We start from the raw sequence: 7,946 nt of genomic DNA, 5'->3' as shown, positions 1-7,946 counted from the left end.
ACCCCTCTCAGGAGCTGCAAAGAGAAGGGCACAGTCTATACCTTATCACCCTTCATCATCCACTTCTCAGCAGTCCCTGGTATTACTTGGTTGTGAACATATTATCAGGAAAAAAGATTATCACTGAAAAAATTGGAAAAGTCAGTCTGGCTGGGTGCCATGACTCACACCTGTATTCCCAGCACTTTGGGAGGCCAAGGCAGGTGGATCGCTTGAGGTCAGAGTTCAAGACCAGCCTTGCCAACATGGTGAAAAAATACAAAAAAATTAGCCAGGCATGGTGGCGCATACTTGTAATCTCAGCTTCTCGGGAGGCTGAGGCAGGAGGATAGCTTGAACCCAAGAGGCATAAGTTGCAGTGAGCTGAGATGGTGCCACTGTACTCCAGCCTGGGCAACAGAGCAAGACTCTGTCTCAAAGAAAAAAGGCCGGGCACTGATGGCTCATGCCTGTAATCCCAGCACTTTAGGAGGCTGAGGCGGGTGGATCACCTGAGGTCAGGAGTTCAAGACCAGCCTGACCAACATGGAGAAACCCTATCTCTACTAAAAATACAAAATTAGCCGGGCGTGGTCGCACATGCTGTAATATCAGCTACTTGGGAGGCTGAGGCAGGAGAATCACTTGAACCCAGGAGGCGGAGGTTGCAGTGAGCCAAGATTGTGCCATTGCACTGTAACCTGGGCAACAAGAGTGAAACTGTCTCAAAAAAAAAAAAAAGAAAAAGAAGAAAAAGTCAAAGTCGGCCGGGCGCGGTGGCTCAAGCCTGTAATCCCAGCACTTTGGGAGGCCGAGACGGGCGGATCACGAGGTCAGGAGATCGAGACCATCCTGGCTAACACGGTGAAACCCCGTCTCTACTAAAAAATACAAAAAACTAGCCGGGCGAAGTGGCGGGCGCCTGTAGTCCCAGCTACTTGGGAGGCTGAGGCAGGAGAATGGCGTGAACCTGGGAGGCGGAGCTTGCAGTGAGCTGAGATCCGGCCACTGCACTCCAGCCTGGGCGACAGAGCATGACTCCGTCTCAAAAAAAAAAAAAAGAAAAGAAAAAGTCAAAGTCTGTTTATAAACCAATCTCCTTCCTTCCACTAAAATAATGTACAAACTGGTGTCCTTCCAATCTTTTTGATATCTATATAAAAGTTTATGTCTATATAAATATTCCACTTCAGCTTTCTAAAAAACTTAATATAATATAGAGATATTTTTATATCAATACATATAAATTTAATTTAGCAATGGCAAAAAGTTAGAATTCATCTAAAGATTTCTCAGTAAAGGCAAGGCCAAATACACTATGAAATGTCTGTTATAGGTAGCTATTGAGAAAAAGGTAAATTGTATATTGTATGTACTAACATGAAGAGATTACAAAGACATTGTTGAGTAGAAAAGGCAGGTTGCAGAACTGGACATAGGATAAGGAATTTGTGCAAAACCCATGTACCTTCAAAATACTATTATGTGGCCGGGCATGGTGGCTTATGCCTGTAATGCTAGCACTTTGGGAGGCTGAGGTGGGCAGATCACTTGAGATCAGGAGTTCAAAACCAGCCTGGCCAACATGGTGAAAACCTGTCTCTACTAAAAATACAAAAAATTAGCCATGCGTGGTGGCAGGTGCCTGTAATCCCAGCTACTTGAGAGGCTGAGGCAGGAGAATAGCTTGAGCCAGGGAGGCGGAGGTTGCAGTGAGCCAAGATCGTGCCACTGTACTCCAGTCTGGGCAATAGAGCAAGACTGTCTCAAAAAAAATTAATATATTTATGTGTGTATAAATATGCATGTAGATGTATACATGCATAGAAAAAGCCTGGAAAAATGCACATCAAACTTTTACAGTGATTTTCTGGGTTGGGAGTGACAAAAGAGCCTTACCCTTTTTGTAATGGTTTCCTTTTGTATAACAGAATGTACCATGTATTACTTACATAAAAAATTTTACCTTAGCACTATATTTACTCTTACAATTGGTGTACAGTATTTTATTGTATAGATGGTCATTATTCAGTCTTTTAATAATGGTCATTTAATTTTTTTCTTCAGTTGACAAGTCTAAACAACACTGAGATAAATATACATATATTATTGTACATTTGCCTAAGTTTTTCTCATGGGATAAATTCTAGAAAATGCCAACTGAACTATAGTGACAGCAGACCAGTGGTTGCTTGAATGTCAAGGATTAAGAGAGAGTTTGGTTGCAAAAGGGTGCAAGAAAACTTTAAGAGGGTGATAGAAATGTTACCCCAGAGATGGAAGAAAATCAACATATAAATGGACCTGTGCAATTCAAATCCATCCACTTACATGTGGATTTTTTCCAATAAAAGTTATACTGGTCAGGCGCAGTGGCTCACACCTGTAATCCCAGCACTTTGGGAAGCTGAGGTGGGCGGATCATGAGGAAAGGAGTTCCAGACCAGTCTGGCTAACATGGTAAAACCCCATTGCTACTAAAAATACAAAAATTAGCCAGTTGTGGTGGTGGGCATCTGTAATCCCAGCTACTCAGGAGGCTGAGGCAGGAGAATCACTTGAACCTGGGAGGCGAAAGTTGCAGTGAGCCGAGATCACACCACCGCACTCCAGCCTGGGCAACAGAGCAAGACTCCATCTCGAAAAAAAAAAAAAAATGTTATACCGATATGCCTGGCTCTTCTGAACCCCCGCCCCCGCAACCCCCTATTCTACCTCTTCCGCCTCTTCTCCCACTAATACTCCAACCAACCCCTCTTTTCCTCCTCCTTGGCCTACTCAACATGAAGATGATGAAGATGAAGACTTTATGATAAGCCATTTCCACTTCCACTTAATGAATAGTAAATATATTCTCTCGCCCCCGCTTTTTTTTTTTTTTAAAGACAGTGTCTTGCTCTGTTGCCCAGGCTGGAGTGCAGTAGCAAGATCTTGGCTCAGTGCAACCTTCACCTCCCAGGCTCAAGCGATCCTCCCACTTCAGCCTCCTGAACCCAGCTATTTTTTTAATGTTTTGTAGAAACGGATTCTCACTACATTTCCCAGGATGGTCTTGAACTCCTGTCCTAAGCATTCCTCCTGCCTCAGCATCCCAAAGTGCTGGGATTACAGGCATAACATTTTCTTTTCTCTAGCTTATTTTATTGTAAGAATACAGTGTATAATACATAGAACATACATCATATGTGATAATCTACTGTTTATGTTATCAGTAAAGCTTCCAGTCAACAGTAATTACGTTTACGGAGAGTTAAAAGTTATACATGAAGGCTGGGTGCAGTGGCTTACGCCTGTAATCCCAGCACTTTGGGAGGCCAAGGTGGGCGGATCACTTGAGGTCTGGAGTTCAAGACCAGCCATACCAACACAGAGGAACCCTGTCTCTACTAAAAATACAAAATTAGCCGGGCATGGTGGCACATGCCTGTAATCCCAGCTACTCGGGAGGCTGAGGCAGGAGAATCACTTGAACCGGGGAGGCAGAGGTTGTGGTAAGCCGAGATCACGCCATTGCACTGCTGCCTGGGCAACAAGAGCGAAACTCCATCTCAAAAAAAAAAAAAAAATTATTGGGGTATAATTTCAATATAATAAATTATACAGTTAAAGTGTAAAATTCTATGCATTTTGACAGATATACCATATACACCTGGGACACCACCACCACAATCAAGATATAAAACCTTTCCATCATCCTCTTGTACCCCTTTGCAATCAATCAATCTCTCTCTCCACTCCTGACATCCAAGTAACCATTGATCTCCTTTCTGTCGCTATAGATTAGTTTACCTTTTCTAGAATTTTCTTTTATTTTCTTCTTTTTTTTTTTTCTTTTGGAGATGGAGTCTCATTCTGTCACCCAGGCTGGAGTGCAGTGACACCATCTCGGCTCACTGCAACCTCTGCCTCCCGGGTTCAAGCCATTCTCCTGCCTCAGCCTCCTGAGTAGTGGGGATTACAGGTGCCCGCCACCGCACCCGGCTAATATTTTTTTTTTTAGTAGAGGCAGGATTTCATCATGTTTGCCAGGCTGGTCTCAAACTCCTGACCTCAGGTGATGTGCCCGCCTCAGCCTCTCAAAGTGCTGGGATTATAGGCATGAGCCACCACGCCCAGCCCCTTTTTTCTTCTCTTCCTCTTTCTCCTTTTTTTTTTTCTCCTCCGCCTTCTTTCTCTTGTATTTGTCCATTCTCCTCTTTTCCTTAACTTAGTCTATTCTGTGTATTCTTATTCTATTCTAAGTACCAGGATTCTTATTTGTTTGTTAATGCTAAGTGTGGTGGTGGTAAACCCTGCATGCTGTAGTATGACAGTTACTAGACTTTCACTGAGAGGTGGCTGTCCTTTGTAGGCCAGTTCACAGTAGGGTTCACAGTAGGGAATGCTACCAGAGAACTGAGCTCCCTGGTGTTAATGGTGATAGTAGGACTTCAGAGTAACAGTGGCCAGGTGGCAGCACTTTACCATCATAGTTTGTGGTGTTTTCTGTCTCCTAATTGTGCTGTAAGCATGGATTGTGTGTGTGTTTTGTTTGTTTGTTTGTTTGTTTGTTTGTTTTGAGACAGTGTCTTGGTCTGTTGCCCAGGCTGGAGTGCAGTGGTGCAGTCTTGGCTCACCGCAGCCTCAACTTCCCAGGCTCAAGTGATCCTCCCGCCTCAGTGCCCCTGAATAGCTGGGACTACAGGCATGCACCCCCACACCCAGCTAATTTTTTTAGTTTTTAGTAGAGACACAGCCTCACTATGTTGCCCAGGCTGGTCTTGAACTCCTGGACTCAACCAATGCCCCCACCTTGGCCTGGTATTACAGGTGTGAGCCACCATGCCCAGCAATTATGTGTATTCTTCCCCTTCTTTCTCTCTTTATTGACAAAATGATTTTAGGAGAGTATCTAGAAAGGTTGGACTTATGCAGCTGCCGTTATCCTATTGGGACTGCAAATGTTACTTGTTAATGCAGTAAAATGTTGAAGGGTTTTGTAGAAGACATTGTTGACAACTTACCTGTATCCATCACTTTTACCTTTTCAGTGTACACAGTACCGTTTTCAGCTGCCAGCATCTGCGCTTCTTGCCCGAGGGCTTTCCCAAGGGCTTTCTTTTGCTGCTTGACTACAGTTTTCCACTCCCATGGCAGTTGGAAGTGCTGGGGAATTCAAGCTCCATCCCAGAGCAGCTCTAACCAATAACTGGCAAGACTTTGTGTCTGAATACCGCAGCTCCCTCCCACCTGGGGTGAGAGAACTCTGAGGCGTGTAGTTTACACTGGCTCCCAGAGGCCCCCTAGCAGAATTTCGCTCCAGAGTTAAGCCTGATAACACATGTCTCGATTGGCCACCTCCCCTTCCTTGTCTCACTTCCCCACTCCCTAACCAACATGTTCCTTCACCTCCCAATAAATTCCTTGTACACAGATCCTTGTTTCAGGGTCTGCTTCTGGGATAACTGAAACTAAGTTAGAAATCTTCTGAGATTTTTGGATAAGGATGTCTGCTATTCTATTACGATTCAGCATTGTACTCCAGGTCTTTAACTATGTACTAAAACAAGAAAAGGAATAAAAGAAAGGTGGAAAGGGAGAAAAAAACCTTTCTTTTTATATTATTTGTTATGTAGAAAATCCAGAAGTTACACTATTTGAATTAATAAGAAAGTTATTTATTTATTTATTTATTTATTGAGACCGAGACTCACTCTGTCTCCCAGGCTGGAGTACAGTGGTGTGATCTTGGCTCACTTCAATCTCTGCCGCCAGGGTTCAAGCAATTCTCCTGCCTCAGTCTCTCAAGTAGCTGGGAATACAGGCATGCGCCACCATGCCCGGCTAATTTTTGTATTTTTAGTAGAGACAGGGTTTCACCATGCTGGCCATGATGGTCTTGATCTCCTGACCTCGTGATCGGCCCACCTCGGCCTCCCAAAGTGCTGGGATTAAAGGCGTGAGCCACTGTACCCGGTTGTAATAAGAGAGTTTATCAATACAGCTGACTGAAAAATCAACATACAAATATCAATTTTATTTCTACATACCAACAAAAAATGGGTAGAAAATGAAATTTTTAAAAGGTTTACTTCTACAAAGCATAAAAATCAAGTACCTGTCAATAAATATAAAGTTATGCAAGATCTCTACAGAGAAAATCTCTGTGTGTGTGTGTGTGTGTGTGTGTGTGTGTGTGTGTGCGCGCGCGCGCTGTGTGTTTTGAGACAGAGTCTTGCTCTGTCACCCAGGCTGGAGTGCAATGGTATGATCTTGGCTCACTGCAACCCTCGCCTCCCGGGTTCAAGCGATTCTCCCGCCTCAGCCTCCCAAATAGCTGGGATTACAGGCATGTGCCACCATGCCCGGCTAATTTTGTATTTTTAGTACACATGGGATTTCACCATGTTGGTCAGGCTAGTCTTGAACTCCTGACCTCAGGTGATCTGCCCGCCTCAGCCTCCAAAAGTGCTGGGATCACAGGTGTGAGCCACCACACCCAACCTCTATAGAGACAATTTAATGAAAGAAGGTCCAAACGATTTGGAAGATATCTCTTATACATGATGTGAAACTCAATATTATAAAAATATGTTATCCTCCAAACTGATATATAGATTCAGTGCAATTCTAATAAAAACGTCAACAGTTTCTCTCCTCCTCCTTGCTTTTCTTCTTTTTGTGTGGGAGTTGACAAGCTGATACTTTTTTATAGCCAAGATTTAAGCTGGGTGTAGTGGTGCGTGCCTGTAGTCCTGTCTACTTGGGAGGCTGAGCTGGAATGATTGCTTGATCCCAGGAGTTAGAGATCAGTCTGAGCAACATAGTGAGACCCAATATCTTAAAAAAAAATTTTTTTAAGATTCGAAGAAGACAACTGCCTTATTAGTTGTCCAAGCTTATTATGAAAGCTATAGTAATTAAGAAAGTATATTCTTGGTTCAAGAATAAAACTGACCAATAGAACAGAGTAGAGACAAATGAATATTTGATACTTGATTTATGACAAAAGTGGCAATTTTGTTTTGTTTTGTTTTGTTTTTGTTTTTGAGATGGAGTTTCGCTCATTGCCCGGGCTGGAGTGCAGTGGCACAATCTCGGCTCACTGCAAGCTCCGCCTCCTGGGTGCAAGTGATTCTCCTGCCTCAGCCTCCTGAGTAGCTGGGACTACAGGCACGTGCCACCACGCCCAGCTAATTTTTGCATTTTTGGTAGAGATGGGGTTTCGCCATGTTGGCCAGGCTGGTCGTGTACCATGATAAAGTGGACATCCCAAGAATGCAGGTTTACTTCAACATATGAAAATTAATTAATGTAATACATTATATTATAAAGAACAAAACCCACATTATCTCTATTGATGCAGAAAAAGCATTTAGTACAATCCCAAACCCTTTCATAATAAAAATACTCGACACTCAGAAGTAGAAAAGAGCTTGCTCAACCTGATAAAGGCATCTATGAAAAACCCACAGCTGGCTGGGCACAGTGGCTCCCGCCTGTAATCCCAGCACTTTGGGAGGCCGAGGCGGGCAGATCACCTGAGGTCAGGAGTTGGAGACCAGCCTGGCCAACATGGTGAAACCCCATCTCTACTAAAAATACAAAAATTAGCTGGGTGTGGTGGCACGTGCCTGTGATTCCAGCTACTAGGGAGGCTGAGGCAGGAGAATCGCTTGAACCCAGGAGGTGGAGGTTGCAGTGAGCTGAGATCGCACCACTGCACGCCAGCCTGAGTGACAGAGCAAGACTGTGTCTCAAAACATACAACACACACACACACACACACACACATTTGTTGACAAATCAGGTAAGTGTACAAAATGGCCGGGCACGGTGGCTCACGCCTGTAATCCCAGCACTTTGACATGCCGAAGTGGACAGATCCATCCCTTGAGTCCAGGAGTTCGAGACCAGCTTAGGCAACATGGCCAAACCCTGTCTATACAAAAATTCTCTGGCCATGGTGGCATGCTCCTGAAGTTTGA

This window comes from Macaca nemestrina, chromosome 11 (assembly GCF_043159975.1).
Source record: "Macaca nemestrina isolate mMacNem1 chromosome 11, mMacNem.hap1, whole genome shotgun sequence".
NCBI classification, from domain to species: domain Eukaryota; kingdom Metazoa; phylum Chordata; class Mammalia; order Primates; family Cercopithecidae; genus Macaca; species Macaca nemestrina.
Note: the sequence above shows the minus strand (reverse complement) of the source record.